The sequence below is a fragment of the Silurus aristotelis genome, assembly GCF_946808225.1.
Source record: "Silurus aristotelis genome assembly, chromosome: 6".
Lineage (NCBI taxonomy): Eukaryota > Metazoa > Chordata > Actinopteri > Siluriformes > Siluridae > Silurus > Silurus aristotelis.
Window position 1 is genome coordinate 5,368,532 of NC_139579.1, and position 17,170 is coordinate 5,385,701.

Here is a 17,170-nt window from a genome sequence, read left to right on the forward strand (position 1 = left end):
TCTGCTGGCAGGTCTTCCCCTGAACGCTGTTCGTCCACTGCAAATGATCCAAAACGCAGCTGCACGACTTGTGTTCAATCAGCCCCAGTTCTCCCACACCACCCCACTGCTGCGCTCCCTTTACTGGCTTCCAGTAGCTGCACGTATCAGATTCAAAACACTGATGCTTGACTACAAGGCCAAAAATGGACCAGCACCATCTTACCTCAGTGACCTCATCAAATCTCGCACTGCACCACGCTGTCTGAGATCCTCCAGTACTCTTCTCTGTTCTGGCACCGAGGTGGTGGAATGAACTTCCCCTATATGTCCGTACAGCAGAGTCCCTGACTATCTTCATGCGACGACTGAAGACCTACCTCTTCCTGAAATATTTAAATTAGCACTTCCAAGATTGTTGAATTCAAGGGTTATATTTATATTATGTTTGTAATCTTGCGTACCAGTGTAGATTTATTCATTACTAGAGACTCAAAGCACTTTTGTACGTCGCTCTGGATAAGGGCGTCTGCTAAATGCCGGAATGTAAATTTAAATGTAAATGACTTGAAAATGGGACAGATTATATGTAATACAAGTGATTGTTAACCACATGCTGTCTAAACTAGTAACGTAACTACTACTGCTAATAATAAACTTTCTTTCGGCTTCTCCCATTAGGGGTCGCCACAGTTTATTTCTATAGCGCTTTTCACAACAGACATTGTCTCAAAGCAGCTTTACAAAACTCAACAGTCAAGGTGAATGGTGTGCATTTATCCCTGAAGAGCAAGCTGTGGCGACTGTGGCAAGGAAAAACTCCCTTAGATGTTATGAGGAAGAAACCTTGAGAGGAACCAGACTCAAAAGGGGAACCCATCCTCATTTGGGTGACATCAAGAGTTTGATCATAAATCTTTAAACATCTTTCAACATTCGTGATCTGCATGTTCAATTTGGCACGTTTTTACACTGGATGCCCATCCTAACGCAACCCTCTCCATTTATCCGGGCTTGGGACCGGCACTAAGTGTAACCCCAATGGCTGGTTCCCTGACCGGGAATCGAACCCAGGCCACGACGGTGAGAACGCCAAATCCTAACCACTAGACCACCAGGGAACCCACTGCTAGCAATAATAATAACAATGTAGTACTGTATAATATAAGACCATCAATCAATATCAATAATACTTAAATACAATATATTGGCAAAAGTTTGCAGACACCTTTCCATAAGTACGGTATGTGCTTTTTGAGCATCACATTCCACATTAAGTCCCAATTTGCTCTTCTAATTCACTTCATTCTTCTGGGAAGATGTTCTGCTAGATTTTGGAGTGTGCTTGTGAAGATTTGTGTTTATTCAGACACAATGTTGTTAGTAAAGTCAGGTACTGATGTAGGTGAGCAGCATTCCAATCTATTCCAAAGGTGTAAAATCAGGTTGTGGTCAGAGCTTAATGGAAGGAGAACTTCCAATCCAACCCCTGCAAAGTATATCTTCATTTAGTTTGCTTTTTGCACAGGTGCAATTTTATGCTGGCACACGTTTGGGTCTCAGTTCAAATGAGCGGAAGATTTCATGCTACCACATGCAAAGACACCCTATACAAGTGTGTCCCAATACTTTTGCCAATATCGTGTACTCAAATATATAGGCCTTGGGTTGTTCTTTTTCAGACTGTGGGCTGACATGTCAGCTCCTGAAGCAATTGCTCCTGCAGATTTTTTTTGTTGTTGTCCTTCTAAACACAATCAAATTAGTGACAATACAAATTCCATTATGATCAGCACTTTTGTAAAGAGTGCACTTAATGCCATCCTTCCACTACCTTTAGAATTCAACTGTAAGAAACTTCTGAGCTGTGCGGCTTTGGGAACAATTTTAGCTGGACGTGTAGCTCATTTATATCAGTGTGTTGTTCGGTAAAATAGATCAGGAAATGTAATTTGGAGACTGTCTACAGCTACCAATTGTCTTAAAAGCTAAATAAAAAGCCAAATAAAACTATGACTAGTTTAACAAATTTTTTTTAATACCTGCGACCAACTCAAATTCTTCTCCTCTGTTAGCTATTGTGAAGTAAAAAACAAATCACATATATCCACACATATATATTTAAGCTTGTGCAGTTTGCTACAGAAGTTTTTTGTGAGCTCCGACTAGTGCGCTCTCTGATCATCCGATCAAAGGACATGAAATTGATGCCGTGTTCTGACGCCTGTGTGTGGGCCTCGGATTGGCTAAATCGCATTCTGATTGGTTGAAGCAACAGCTTCAGGCAACATAGTGTTGATGGTTAAAAAACAAAAACTAAACTAAAAGCCTGCAATGCTCACAGTTTTGGTATTTTGCCAAAAAATCTGATTAGCTAGAAACTTGTATACAGACATAAAGAAAAGCTATGAAATGTAGAGAATAGACCATTGGGAATAATATAATACATATTCATGAACAAAAACAACAGTTACCACTGGAGACTGAATGTGGGCATGACTTCCAGTGACTTCCGGACAATGACTTGTGCAAGAGGGCAAACTGTTCCTCTTTTGTGTCTTATGATCATGATAATGAAACAGACTTTCCCTTGAAAATGTAAAAAATTTTTACACACTGACATATGGCAACCAATCATAGTCACAGAACAATTGATGACTCACAGCTATCAAATCATAGCATGTGGAAACCCTTACATCAGAAGGCTTCCCTGTACACTGTAGATTTTTACCTTACCTCTCCTGCTTATCCCTATCACAGCAATCCATTTCCCCACTCTTTTGTCTTCACTCTTCTGCTCCTGCAATGATTTCTAATCAGAGATCCCTTTTGAGACTTCATGTCATCTCAGGAAGTTTTTTCTTGCTACGATGCTGTCCATTCATTGAACAGTTAAATGTTCTGGCATAGAGGAGTTGGTGTTGAATATATAATGATTTCAGATGTTGAGCAAATTTATGAGTTGCTCAGGAGCAGTGCTGTAATTGAGGGGGGCTGGGGGGATCCAGGACCGCCCATAAGGCATTAGGGACCCCATGACAAGTAAAAAATAGACTTAGGGGAGTCCACATGATTATTGTAGTAAAAGATATATGAATTAGACAACAACTGGGGACCCCCCATAAGACTTAAGACATAAGACTCAATTCGACATAAGACTCAATTTGAGCACTGCTCAGGAGCACCTGGTTCCACAACTCCAATTGACTGCATAAGACTGTAGAAAGGAAATTACTCACAATCACACACTCTGGTTTTCATGATATTTCTCACTTTACAGTGTTTGTAAGGTTTTTATGATTTATAATCACACTTTTGGTGTCACCCAAATAAAGGTTTTCCCTGGAGTCTGGTTCCGCCAAAGGTTTTCTCTATCGTACCATTTGATGGAGTTTTTTGTTGCCACAATCACCCCAGGCTTGCTCTTTGGTGATAAATACACATACATTTAAAAAAAGAAATCATGTTCTTTAGTTTTCCATTCTGTAAAGCTGCTTCGAGACAATGTCCATTGTAAAAAGCACTATAGAAAAAAACTTAAAATGAATTGAATTCAACTAAATCCTACCTCTTGGGGGAGGGTGAAGACCCACCTGTTCCTGAAACACTGAAACTAGCACTTTTCAGATTTGCTTTTCTTGTATAAAAAAAAAGTCTCTCAACAGAATTGTAGGTAGATAGTTTGTGTAGATGTATTCATTGATAGAGACTTCGCTCTGGACAAGGGCGTCTGCTAAATGCCATAAATGTAAATCTACTTTTGATTTTTTTAGCTGCTCCCATTAGGGGTCGCCACAGCGGATCATTCATCTCCATACTACTCTGTCCTCTACATCTACCTCTTTCAAACCAACCACCTGCATGTCTTCCCTCACCACATACATAAACCTCCTTTTTGGCCTTCCTCTTCTCCTCCTTGCTGGTGGCTCCATCCTCAGCATTCTTCTACTGATATACCCCATGTCTTTCCACTGCACATGTCTGAACCATCTCAATCAGGCATCTTACTTTGTCCCCAAAACGTCCTATGTGCCGTCCCTCTAATAAACTAATTTCTAATCCTGTCCATCCTCGTCACTCCCAACTCTGCTACCTCCATCTGCACCTCCTGTGTTTTAGTCAAGTTCAGGTCTAAACCATACAACATAGCAGGTCTCACCACAATCCTATAAACTTTCCCTTTCACTCTTGCAGATACCGGTCTATCACAAATCAGTTCTGCTATCATTCTTCTCCACCCACTCCACCCTGCCTGCAGTCTTTTCTTCACTTCTCTAACACACAGAGTTTCACCAAACTGTCTAAGAACCTATGCTGAACAGCGGGTGTCCATCTTTTCACAGATCTTTAACAGATCACTGGAACTGTGTGAAGTGCCTACCTGCTTTAAACATTTCACCATCATTCCCATCCCAACGAAACCAAAAATTACTGGATTTAACGACTACAGACCTATTGCCCTACACATCTGTGAGAGACTGGTGTTGGCTTATTTGAAGGACATCACTGGACCCTTGCTGGACCCCCTAGAGTCTGCTTACCGAGCAAGCAGGTCTGTGGACGATGCGGTGAACATGGGACTGTACTTTATCCTGCAGCATCTGGACGATCAGGCAATCTACCTCATGACCACGTGAACGCTCTCCCCATTGTGCAATAAAATAAAACATACATGCAATACTACTGTTATTAATCTAATTCTGTACATTTTATGTGCAATAATATTTTATTTATTTTTCTTTACAAAAAAAAAAAAACGAGCATTACATATTTTTTATTTATTTTCCTTTTTTTTTTTTTTTTTTTTTTCATGTGCAACTGGACGTTTCTGTCACCAAAACAAATTCCTTGGAAGTGCAAGCAAATTTGGCAACAAAACTCTTTCTGATTCTGATTCTCTCCAGTGTGTAACTCCACCTCTTCAGGCTCTTCTCAACCTTCTCCCTACTATCTCCACAGATCACAATATCATCCGCGAACATTATAGTCCATGGAGACTCCTGTCTGACCTCGTCTGTCAACCTGTCCCTCACCACTGCAAACAGGAAAGGGCTCAGAGCTGATCCTTGAAGCAGTTCAGTGTGTGGTTCCTACTGCACATTTCACTGCTGTCACACTGTCCTCATACATGTCCCTCACATACTTTTCTGCCACAACAGACTTCGTCATACAACAACTCCTCTCTCTTCACCCTGTCACATGATTTCTCTAAATCCACTAAATCCACTTCTCCATCAACATTCTCAAAGCACATATTGTGTCTATAGTGCTCTTCATTCGCATGAAACCATATTGTTGCTCATAGATGGTCACCTCTTCTCTCAGCCTGGCTTCCACTACTCTTTACCATAACTTCATGGTGTGGCTGATCAACTTTATTCCCCTGTAGTTACTGCAGGTCTGCACATCTTCCTTATTCTTAAAGATCGGTACCAGAACACTCCTTCTCCATTCCTCAGGCATCCTCTAATCTTCCAGATTTTTGTTGAACAATCTGATTAAAAACTGCCATCTCTCCATTGCCATCTCTCCTAAACATCTCCATTCTTCTATTGGTATGTCATCTGGTCCAACCGACTTTCCACTCTTCATCCTCTTAATCGCTGCACTCACTTTCTCCTTACTAATCCTATCCACTTCCTGTTTCACTATCTTCACACCATCCAACCTTCTGTCTTTCTAATTTTTTTCGTTCATCAGCTGCTCAAAATACTTCCTCCATCTTCTCAACACACTCTCCTCACTAGTCAACACATTTCCATCTCCATCCTTTATTGCTCTAACTTGCAGCACATCCTTCCCAGCTCAGTCCCTCTGCCTGGCTAATCGGTACAAATCCTTTTCTCCTTCCTTAGTGTCCAACTTCTCATACAGCTCCTCGTATGTTTTTTCCTTGGCTTTTGCCACATCCCTCTTTACCTGCTGCCGCATCTACTTATACTCCTGCCTACTTTTTTAATCTCTCTGAGATTCTGTTTTGCCAACCTTTGCCTTTCTCCTTATGCTTTCCTGCACTGTCTCATTCCACCACCACCTCTCTTTGTCTTCCTTTCTCTTTCCAGATGTCACACCAAGTAACTTCCTATCTGTCTCACTTATCACTTCTGCAGTAGTTGCCCAATCATCCAGCAGTAAATGTAAATCTACATTCAGAGTTAAAACAGTTTTTGTGACCTATACAGATAGAAAAAAAGACTTGAATTTCCCTCAAAGTTCAAAGAGAAACTGAGCAGATATGCAGTGCAAAACTGAAGAAAAACATATCGCGGCAAATTTTGGATTACTGCTCAGCACTTTCACACTTGAGAGGGTTTTTTTGGAGTTCCAAAAACAAGCAGGAATGAAAGCAGCTACTAGGGAATTGAAACACGTGATATACTAGATCATTTTTCATTACAAACAAGGGAAAATAAATTTGCTGATCCGAATCGGGGCCGAATAAAAGAGTCTGAAATGAATGGAAATGCTTTGTGAACCAAGAGCTGACGCGTCATAGACTGCCATTAGCGCCAGAGTGGAAAACGCGTTTGATGTCTGCGAAGAGCACACGCATCCTAGCCCAAATATAAAATCGCCTTGTGCGATGTGACTCTGACAGTCTGAAAAACACACAATACTCCCAGGAGCCACATTACTGGAGGGAAAACGGATTCAATTAAACGATCCTAATTAGATTTCCTTCAACTCCTTTTACTCGTTTCTGTGAACGTTGGCAGCTACATTTCCGCCTCTGTGTCGACTTTCAGACACACGACAAGCTCGGAAAAAAAAAACTCCCTGACATTGAGCTGAGAGTCTCCCGAGACAGCCGATCGTGGCCCAAACGACTTTTTAAAAAGGACAGAGCAGCCTGAGCTGAGTGTGCCTGCATGGTGGGCACCAAGTGTGTCCTCATGTGGGTGCCAGCACTGCTGCGGTGGGAAGCGGCAAAGCCGCACATTCACAGGCTGTTTTTTGTTATAGCTTGGCCCATACAGAGGTCAAAATGTATGCATGCGGGCAGTAAAAAAAACAAACCCCTAGTGCTAACACCATGTTCTAAGCAACTGTGATGACCTCAGCATAAACAGCCAGAAGATTCATATCTGCAGTCCAACAGGGAGGTCGGGTGACGTTGCATGAATAATCGAGCGGTGAAGGAAAAACGTTTCAGTGTTATGAAGTTCGCCAGTGACCGTTTTCTCACAGCAGAAGCACTGCCAGCATGCAAGCCTTCGCTACAACGAGTCCTTTGACGCTGTGTTTATACTCAACACAGCACAGGCGCATTCCAAGAAATCCAGCATCTGTTGGCTAGGGGAGAACCCGGAACTAAAAACTCAATGTTACTGCTCATTTCGCATCGTTATTTTTCTGTCCGATATATAGATTTTTTTTCTTCCTGTAAGCCTGAATGGCAGCTTAGTGCCAGGAGCCACCCACGGGATGTCCACTGCCAAAGAGGTCACACACATGGCTGACATTACTGCATTCTGACCAGCTCATCATCTCTCAAACACACACACACACACACACGTGCCATGCATGCATGGCCATTCAGACAGAAACAAGATACAGTATAGATCTCTCTCACACACACATACACAACAGCAGAATTATGAAAAGCCCATGCCAAATCTGCAAATCAGGTTGGCACAGTGACCACAGGCGCAAGTGGACTAGTCATGCTTTCTCTCTCATTAGGACTAGCATCCTTTCAGGTGTTCAAGATAATAGATTATTTAGATTACATTTAGGCATGCTGTTATAGGAAAATAATCCACTACAGGATGCTGAGATCCAACTAGACATGAAGTCTTCTTTCTGTTACCAAATCCAAGTAGATTATTGGATTACTGGATTTTTTCTTAACAACAACAATCTCGTCCACTTCTTTTGTTTATATTATACCTCGGCAACTAGCCAATGATTTGATTCATGCTTAAATTCATTAATAAATAGTACACCACACATTTGCCCAATTATAGGTACAGTATATTATTAAATAACATTATACACAAAATTAACAATATAAACTGGCATAATAATTTTTGTCTATATATTTATTGCATATTTTTATTTTAATTTTTTTTACTTTATCATGTACTTATTATCATTAGAAAAATGACTTGTATAGTAACATATACAGTGGGTACGGAAAGTATTCAGACCCCCTTAAATTTTTCACTCTTTGTTATATTGCAGCCATTTGCTAAAATCATTCAAGTTCATTTCTTTTCCTCATGAATGTACACATAGCACCCCATACTGACAGAAAAACACAGAATTGTTGACATTGTTGCAGATTTATTAAAAAAGAAAAACTGAAATATCACATGGTCCTAAGTATTCAGACCATTTGCTCAGTATTTAGTAGAAGCACCCTTTTGCTCTAATACAGCCAGGAGTCTTTTTGGGAAAGATGCAACAAGTTTTTCACAACTGGATTTGGGGATCCTCTGCCATTCCTCCTTGTAGATCCTCTCCAGTTCTGTCAGGTTGGATAGTAAACGTTGGTGGACAGCCATTTTTAGGTCTCTCCAGAGATGCTCAATTAGGTTTAAGTCAGGGCTCTGGCTGGGCCATTCAAGAACAGTCACGGAGTTGTTGTGAAGCCACTCCTTCGTTATTTTAGCTGTGTGCTTAGGGTCATTGTCTTGTTGGAAGGTAAACCTTCGGCCCAGTCTGAGGTCCAGAGCACTCTGGAGAAGGTTTTCGTCCAGGATATCCCTGTACTTGGCCGCATTCATCTTTCCCTTGATTGCAACCAGTCGTCGTGTGCCTGCAGCTGAAATACACCCCCACAGCATGATGCTGCCACCACCATGCTTCACTGTTGGGACTGTATTGGACAGGTGATGAGCAGTGCCTGGTTTTCTCCACACATACCGCTTAGAATTAAGGCCAAAAAGTTCTATTTTGGTCTCATCAGACCAGAGAATCTTATTTCTCTGTTTTTTAGCAAACTCCATGCGGGCTTTCATGTGTCTTGCACTGAGGAGAGGCTTCCGTCAGGCCACTCTGCCATAAAGCCCCGACTGGTGGAGGGCTGCAGTGATGGTTGACTTTCTACAACTTTCTCACATCTCCCGACTGCATCTCTGGAGCTCAGCCACAGTGATCTTTGGGTTCTTCTTTACCTCTCTCACCAAGGCTCTTCTCCCCCGATAGCTCAGTTTGGCCGGACGGCCAGCTCTAGGAAGGGTTCTGGTCGTCCCAAACGTCTTCCATTTAAGGATTATGGAGGCCACTGTGCTCTAAGGAACCTTAGGTGCAGCAGAAATTTTTTTGTAACCTTGGCCAGATCTGTGCCTTGCCACAATTCTGTCTCTGAGCTCTTTAGGCAGTTCCTTTGTCCTCATGATTCTCATTTGCTCTGACATGCATTGTGATCTGGAAGGTCTTATATAGACCGGTGTGTGGCTTTCCTAATCAAGTCCAATCAGTTTAATCAAACACAACTGGACTCAAATGAAGGTGTAGAACCATCTCAAGGATGATAAGAAGAAATGTATAGCAGCTGAGTTAAATATACGAGTGTCACAGTAAAGGGTCTGAATACTTAGGACCATGTGATATTTCAGTTTTTCTTTTTTAATAAATCTGCAACAATGTCAACAATTCTGTGTTTTTCTGTCAGTATGGGGTGCTATGTGTACATTCATGAGGAAAAGAAATGAACTTGAATGATTTTAGCAAATGGCTGCAATATAACAAAGAGTGAAAAATTTAAGGGGGTCTGAATACTTTCCATACCCACTGTATATATATATATATATATATATATATATATATATATAAATATAGTAATAAATAGTTAAAAAAAATCATACATTGTGTTTTCTGGATTTCTTTTTTAGATTATGTCTCTCATAGTGGACATGCACCTACGATGACAATTTCAGACTTCTCCATGATTTCTAAGTGTAAGAACTTGCAAAATAGTAGGGTGTTCAAATACTTATTTTCCTCACTGTATATATCATCAAAATGACCTGCATAGAGAAACAACACACTAATGTTATATGTATTGCTGCAGGTCTTTTTTTCTCTTCTGAACTTCACATAAGTAGAACCATGTCTTTCTTCTGCCCTCTGAAATGTTCCCACAGTTTGCAGTTTTAAAAAATAGAAAACAGAAATGGTCTTTATTTAAATCTACACAAAATATCCACCTTTGCTGTGAAACATCAATATTAGTTCTGATGCCATCCAAAGCCACATTATTTTAATTGAGAATGTGTGGCAAGACTCGGAAAATTGCCGTTCATCAATGTGAATCTGAAAGCAATTTTTCAATGAAAATAAATGGAAAATATGTAAGGATGCAGATGGGCATTGCTAAGTGAGATATCCCAGAGGACATCCAGCAAACGATGGTTCTACCAAGTATGGCTACAGGGAGTGTATACTTTTGATATTAGAAGGGTAAAAATAGCAATCAAGGTTAGGATGTCTGAGATCCTGACATTTAAAGTGTTTTCTATACAGCTGTGTAACCCACCACTGGTGAATCTTTGCTCGAAGGATTTACTGCTTGTGTGTTTCTTTGGTTTTTGCCAGGGACTTCTTATTTTTTCACTTTGAACTTCAGCCTGTGCTAAATTAGAAAATGACTAAAACCTTTATTTATTCCTTCTTTTGGATTTTATTTCTGGCGTGTGCTCATTACCGCCATGTTCCCCTTGCCACACTTTAACAATGAGTGTTTGTAGTACAAAAAATATATAAAAAAGAACATCCCATGATGCCACAGAGGCCACAGGGTACAGGGCCTGGCACACGGTGAGCCTGGGAAAAACCCCTGTGTACCAGCTTACTGGCCACAAGCTCTAAAAGCATACTGTTCACACACATACGTATACAGACACAATGCCTGACCTTAATAACCTCGTAGAGTCAAACAGGGATTGAGTAGTGGAATTAGAGGAGCTTTGGAACAAGAAACAAGGCACAAAAAAAAGCATGTGAGATGTGAACCTCGCTCCCGAGAAGCTGTAGGTGATTACCCTAATGTGAGTCAGAAAAGCTTTTAAAGGAGCCACTGTTTTGAGCCACACACAGAAACACAATTGGTATAACAGGAAGATTGAGGTAAAACAGACAGGGTCTCCAGGACCATGCCAGAACCATGTGGATGAAAACGAGGATATTAAGAAATAAGGAAATTTTTACCTCAGACACAGAAAGTTTCTCAAGCTCAGCTACATCACTCGAGCTCATAATTGATCTCGATAATATGTGATGTGTGTTCCTGCTCTATTTATTTCCTAACATTTAACTTCCCAAATTATAAACACCAGTACTAGAAGCCTAATTTAAACCACCATGACCCTGCCCAGGCAGTTACTAAAGATGAACAATTGAACTTGTTGAATTCACTATTAAAGAACAAAAGCTTTATTTAAGCCCAGAATCTTTTTTTGACAAACTCTGACAGTTCCTCAACCTCAGCTACATCAATTAAGTTCATAATTAGTCCTTAAATCTAGATCTCTTTGCATTTCTGTCAAAGAACCAGGCTTTTTCTGTTCCACAAGATTCATATCTTACCACGTGAAGTTAAAAGTTTCCTTTTTGTTAATGTTCCTCACTTCCCTGTGGAGTCACAACGCCTATCTATATAACGCCACTCTCATCCAGATGCTCTGTTAAAGCCCTGTTAGACTTTCTAGCACTTTTTATTTGTATTATCTGTTTATTCTGAATAACCTTCATGTCCCGAAGACACACTAAAGAAGCAACACACATTAGCGGAGGAAAAGAAAGCCTGATATACAGTGGACATGTTGTAAGGAGGGCAGCTGTCATGTCTAACATGGTGTGTATAATCTGGCCTGGGATGACAGAGTTGGTCACACGGAGTTAATGCACACACACATATCCCTGTGGGCTGTGACAGCTTGGGTAGTACTCAAGACGAGCGTGCAGACGGCCTGGTTCCCAACACCCGAGGCTACCCAGTGGTTGACGCTAACATATCACAAAGCATCAGTGCAGTGAAATAAAATATACATATACAGACCCATTATATACTGTGAGACCCATGCACAAAATATAACACACTGATTCATTGGGAAAAGAGGCCATAGGCTTAAAGTGTTTTTTCTCCTTTTTGAAATATTACATTATTCTATGTTTGCAAAAGTTCGGTTAATGACCTTCAAATATTGTGGTAGAAGTTGTTGGACTTTAAATCCCAGCACCAACAAGCTGCCACTTTTGGGCCCATAAGCAAAACCCTTAACTCTTATCTGCTCAGTACTATAAAGCTATAAAATCACTCTGGATAAGGGCATCTGCCAAATGCCATACATTTACATGTAGTGGTGCCAGTGTGATTTAACCCACCGTGACAGAGCAACATCATTTTAGTTTTTTAGTCCATCTAGCTCGTGTCATCTGTATATTCTGCATAAACAAATCAGCATCCTGGGCTTCAACTTTCAACATCTTTGTGCTTGTCATCTCAGAGGTCACGAGCTAGCCGAACCACGCCACAGTCGTAATTCAGAGCAACCACGACGTTTACTCGTATACCCCACAGCATTCTGTCACTTTTTGTACATTTGCTGTCTACTTGGGACTTTTGGTGAACGTAACTGGGAAATGGTGAGTGAGAAAAGAAGCTCTTGTTTTTTCTTTGAATTTTTTTTTTTTTTATTTGAATCCATAATCTGTCATCTTATTAAAAGCCACTGTAACTGCGCTAACATCAGTAACACAAACACTTTGCTGTAAATTAGGACCAAATATAAATATATTCACTGTGTTTTCGATGTGGAGTTTTTTTTTAACTCTTTCTTTCGGCTTCTCCCATTAGGGGTCGCCACAGCGGATCATCCGCATGTTTTTACGCTGGATGCCCTTCCTAACGCAACCCTCCCCATTTATCCGGGCTTGGGAACGCCACTAAGAGTGGCTGGGGTTGGTTCCCTGATCGAACCCGGGCCGCAGCGGTGAGAGCGCCGCATCCTAACCACTAGACCACTAGGGAACCTATAAGGTCTAATGTAAATGCAGGTCATAAACTGATTCATTAAAATGCAAACTCTGTTTGGCTTGAATTCTGCCTCACTTGTAAATCTTTTTATAATCAAAATAGTGTACCAAATGCATGAATGTAAACCTAAAAACTGCCAATTTCACTGGACCTGAGCATCTCGCCGCCATTTAATATGTAAACAAAATTCAGGAAATGAATGCTTTAATTAATTAATGCACATATTTTGGACATATGCCTCAATAAGTCGGGATGTTTTATTCGTTTTTTCGTTTTAAACCATCATATAGCAGAGGTGCTCAAACTTTTTTCCTATGAAAGGACATACATTTTAACCAAACTTGAAAAGGGACAAAAAATTAATGTTGCATTGTTCCAATTATTTTTTATTTTTTTATTTTTATTTATTTTTTTTTATGAAATGAAATTTGCAATGCTTCCTCTCATTTACGATTTCATAATATTGAAAATGAAATAAATAAATAAATAAATAAATAAATAAATAAATAAATAAATAGAGAACATAAATCTGTAATCTACTTAACTAATGCAGTTATTTATCTAACTATATATTTAACTATATTACATATATTACATATATATACATATATATTACAGTTCTAGTTCAGTAAACTCATAGTACAGTGAGAAAATCCAATGTATTATGCAATAGATTTCCATGCCAAATACAGCTATTCACTGACCTCTAATGAGAGTCATGAAGCTGGAAATAATTTTTCAAATGTTTGTTCCAAATGCCAAATTTCCTTTAGTTTTCTAAGACTTTAAAAAAAAAAAAAAAGAGTTTTATCATGGGACAAAAGTGATTATTAGACATCTGACTTTCCAGTTTATAAAATAGACTTTGGTGTATTTGTCTTCCCTCACCACATCCATATACCTCCTCCTTGGCCTTCCTCTTTTCCTCCTTCCTGGTGGCTCCATCCTCAGCATTCTCCTACCGATATACCCCATGTCCCTCCTCTGCACATGTCTAAACCATCTCAATCTCGCCTCCCTCACCTTGTCTCCAAAACATCCTACATGCGCTGTCCCTCTAATAAACTCATTTCTAATCCTGTCCATCGTCGTCACTCCCAACGAAAACCTCAACATCTTCAGCTCTGCTACCTCCAGCTCCACCTCCTGTCTTTTACTCAATGCCACTGTCTCTAATCCATACAACATCGCAGGTCTCACCACAGTCCTATAAACTTTCCCTTTCACTCTTACAGATACTCTTCTATCACAAATCACTCCTGCTATCACTCTTCTCCACCCACTCCACCCTGCCTGCACTCTTTTCTTCACTTCTCTAACACACTCTGCATTACTTGTAATAAAAATGTATAGAAAGTTAGAGAGTCTTTTATTAATGTACACTTTTTTGGACACAACCGTCATTATCTTGAAGGTTGGAATTTTTTTTAACGAGAAAACAAACTGTACCACTGCAATACAAGTATATTAAGATGCTAATTGATGTGATCACTAAACTGAATTTTTTTTTTAGGATATCCTGTCAAACATTCTTAAAGAATGCTGCTGGAAGCAGTTAGTGGTGCATACATGAGATTATCTTACAGAAAAATCTCTGTGGTTGCACATCTGCCGTGTCAAGCAAATTGCCAATTTTTGTAAAAAAGTAGGCGGATCTTGGCTGCATTTGCAGGCTTGCAAATGTTCCAGACACTCTTTGCAGCTGCTAGAGATCAGGCTTGCAAGATTCGAGGTGAGAACACTTCCTGTAAGAATACTGAATAAGGGGAAAATGCTGTTTTAATCCTGGTAAGAGTGTGACAAAGTAGACATACACAAATTAGACCTAGCTCCCACACAAGAAAGGTGTGATGAAGATGCCTTCTTAGAAGAACAGATTCCTCATCAGCACCTTTCATCACTTTCCTAGATTTAACACGTGGAGTATTGAGCCAGAAGTAAAAAAAAAAAAATGATTGGTTGTTAGTTAATTCAGTGAATATAGTGTATAACTCCTTTTTAAAGGATATTAGCAAGATGATTTTAACAAGAAGAATGAACTGAAAATGGCTTGAAAATCCGACTACTGTATGTCTCCTTTTTTTCTCGTTTGCAAGGTTCACTTTATGAATAAAAAGATGTATTAATAAAGACATATAGGGCTAAAATGCGAACATTTCTCCCAGCACACGTCTCTTTGACTTGATCTGCTGTCAGTGTTTGAAGAGAAGACAATGAACTAATGCCAAAATCCCACTATTTATCAAAGCTGTATTCTGATATTGAACCTCATGTAATATATGCGTCACTGCGTGGAATGCTGAGTGAGATTGATCATGCTGATAAGCTCGAGACCCATCAGAGCCAAGCCCAATTTTTCATCCTTATGAAAAGAGTGACAGGACATCCACGTGCGCGAAAGGCTCCTTGATTAGGAACAGCTTGCGCATCCTGTTCCCAAACGCATGCTAATGTATTCTTCTGGTTATATTGATAATATGCTTAATGAAATTAATTGCAATCAGAACTTGGCAAGGACGCAGGCAATTAAGGTCACCTATTGGAGCAACCTCTGCAAAACTCTTCTTATGCAAATGAACGGGGGGGAGAAAAAAATAGTTAATTTGGCCTCTTGACATTCCCAACTGGCTGAGCTTGGTGGAGAAGAAGAAGGTAGTGTAAGTTTATGCAAATCATATGCAAATAAGTGACACGGAGTGTTTTCCTAACGTTAAAATACAGATGCACTTATTTTTTTATATCGAAGGTCAGAGTATTGCCTAAAAAAAAATTAAATGACATCCTCTTAGTATCCGAATTGTCTTTCAACAAGCTTTTGTTGTGTCTTATGTCAACTTTTAAGATTTGTTTTCAAGGTTTCAACGAATTGGGCTGCTGAGCTCCTGATCAAAAAATCCCAGCACCACCAAGCTGCCACTGTTTGGCCTTCAAGCAAGGCCCTTAGTTTTCAGCTGCTCAGTTGTATTCCATCTAAATTGTAAATGCATTTGTAAACTCTGTACAGACGCTGACCCAAGCGCAGAAGAAGAACCTAGAGCATCAACACTACTCTCTGCACCATCATGCTGCCCAGATGGACATTTAGTTCTACCATAATACCTATATAGGCAAATCAGACTTTTGCACCTGACCAGACAAATATACATAATATACGTACATTATATGGCCAAAAGCATGCAAATGTATAAATCCTATTCCAAAAAGATGAGCATTGTGATGGAGTTGTTCCAGCACTTCTGCTTCTCCTCTACACGTGTCTGTGAAGATTTTGAAATGTGGCCATGGGGATTTGCCAGTTCAACCACATAAGAGCAAGAGGTTAGACAAGGCCCGACACTTTAGTTGATCCCGAAGGTGTTTAGTGGGTCTGAGATCAGGATTCTGTGCAGGCCACTTAAGTTCATTTACACCAGCTTTGATAAAAACGTCTTTAGAGGTGTTACTTTTTATATCTATTATATATATATATAATATGAACAGTACACAAAGACAATATAGATCCACTTCATTGGTTTGATAAGCAAATGATCGAATTAAAATGGATATATTTGTATATGTGTGAAAAAGTGAGCATGAGAAAGTGATGTTTAAAGACGGAAATGTTATGAGTTGAAACAATTAGACCAAAGATGTGTGGCTAATAGATTCATTTAAATCAGTTCAAAATGAACAAATCATTTCCGGTGAGTAAATGACGAGCAGCTTGTAAGTGAACATGTGTTTATTGGCTTGAACAGATGATGTGTTCTAAATAGATACAAATACAAATTGGAGGAACAATAATTCTTTTTTTTTTTGTTTTAATATTAAGTGGGACTGGAATTCTACAGAATGTAACATTTTACATTTTGTGGTTCTGAGGAACAAAGTAAATGCTTTGTCAGGGCCACGATGTTTGGGAAAGTGAATGAGTGAGTAAATAAATGAACGAGTGAGAGTGAGTAATTGAGTAAATGAAGTCAAGTCAAGTCAAGTCAAGTTTATTTGTATAGCGCTTTTCACAACAGACATTGTCTCAAAGCAGCTTTACAGAAAACAACAGTGAAGGTGAATGGTGTGCGTTTGTCCCTGATGAGCAGCCGTGGCGACAGTGGCAAGGAAAAACTCCCTTATATGATATGAGGAAGAAACCTTGAGAGGAACCAGACTCAAAGGGGAACCCATCCTCATATGGGTGACATCAAGAGTTTGGTCATAAATCTTTCAACA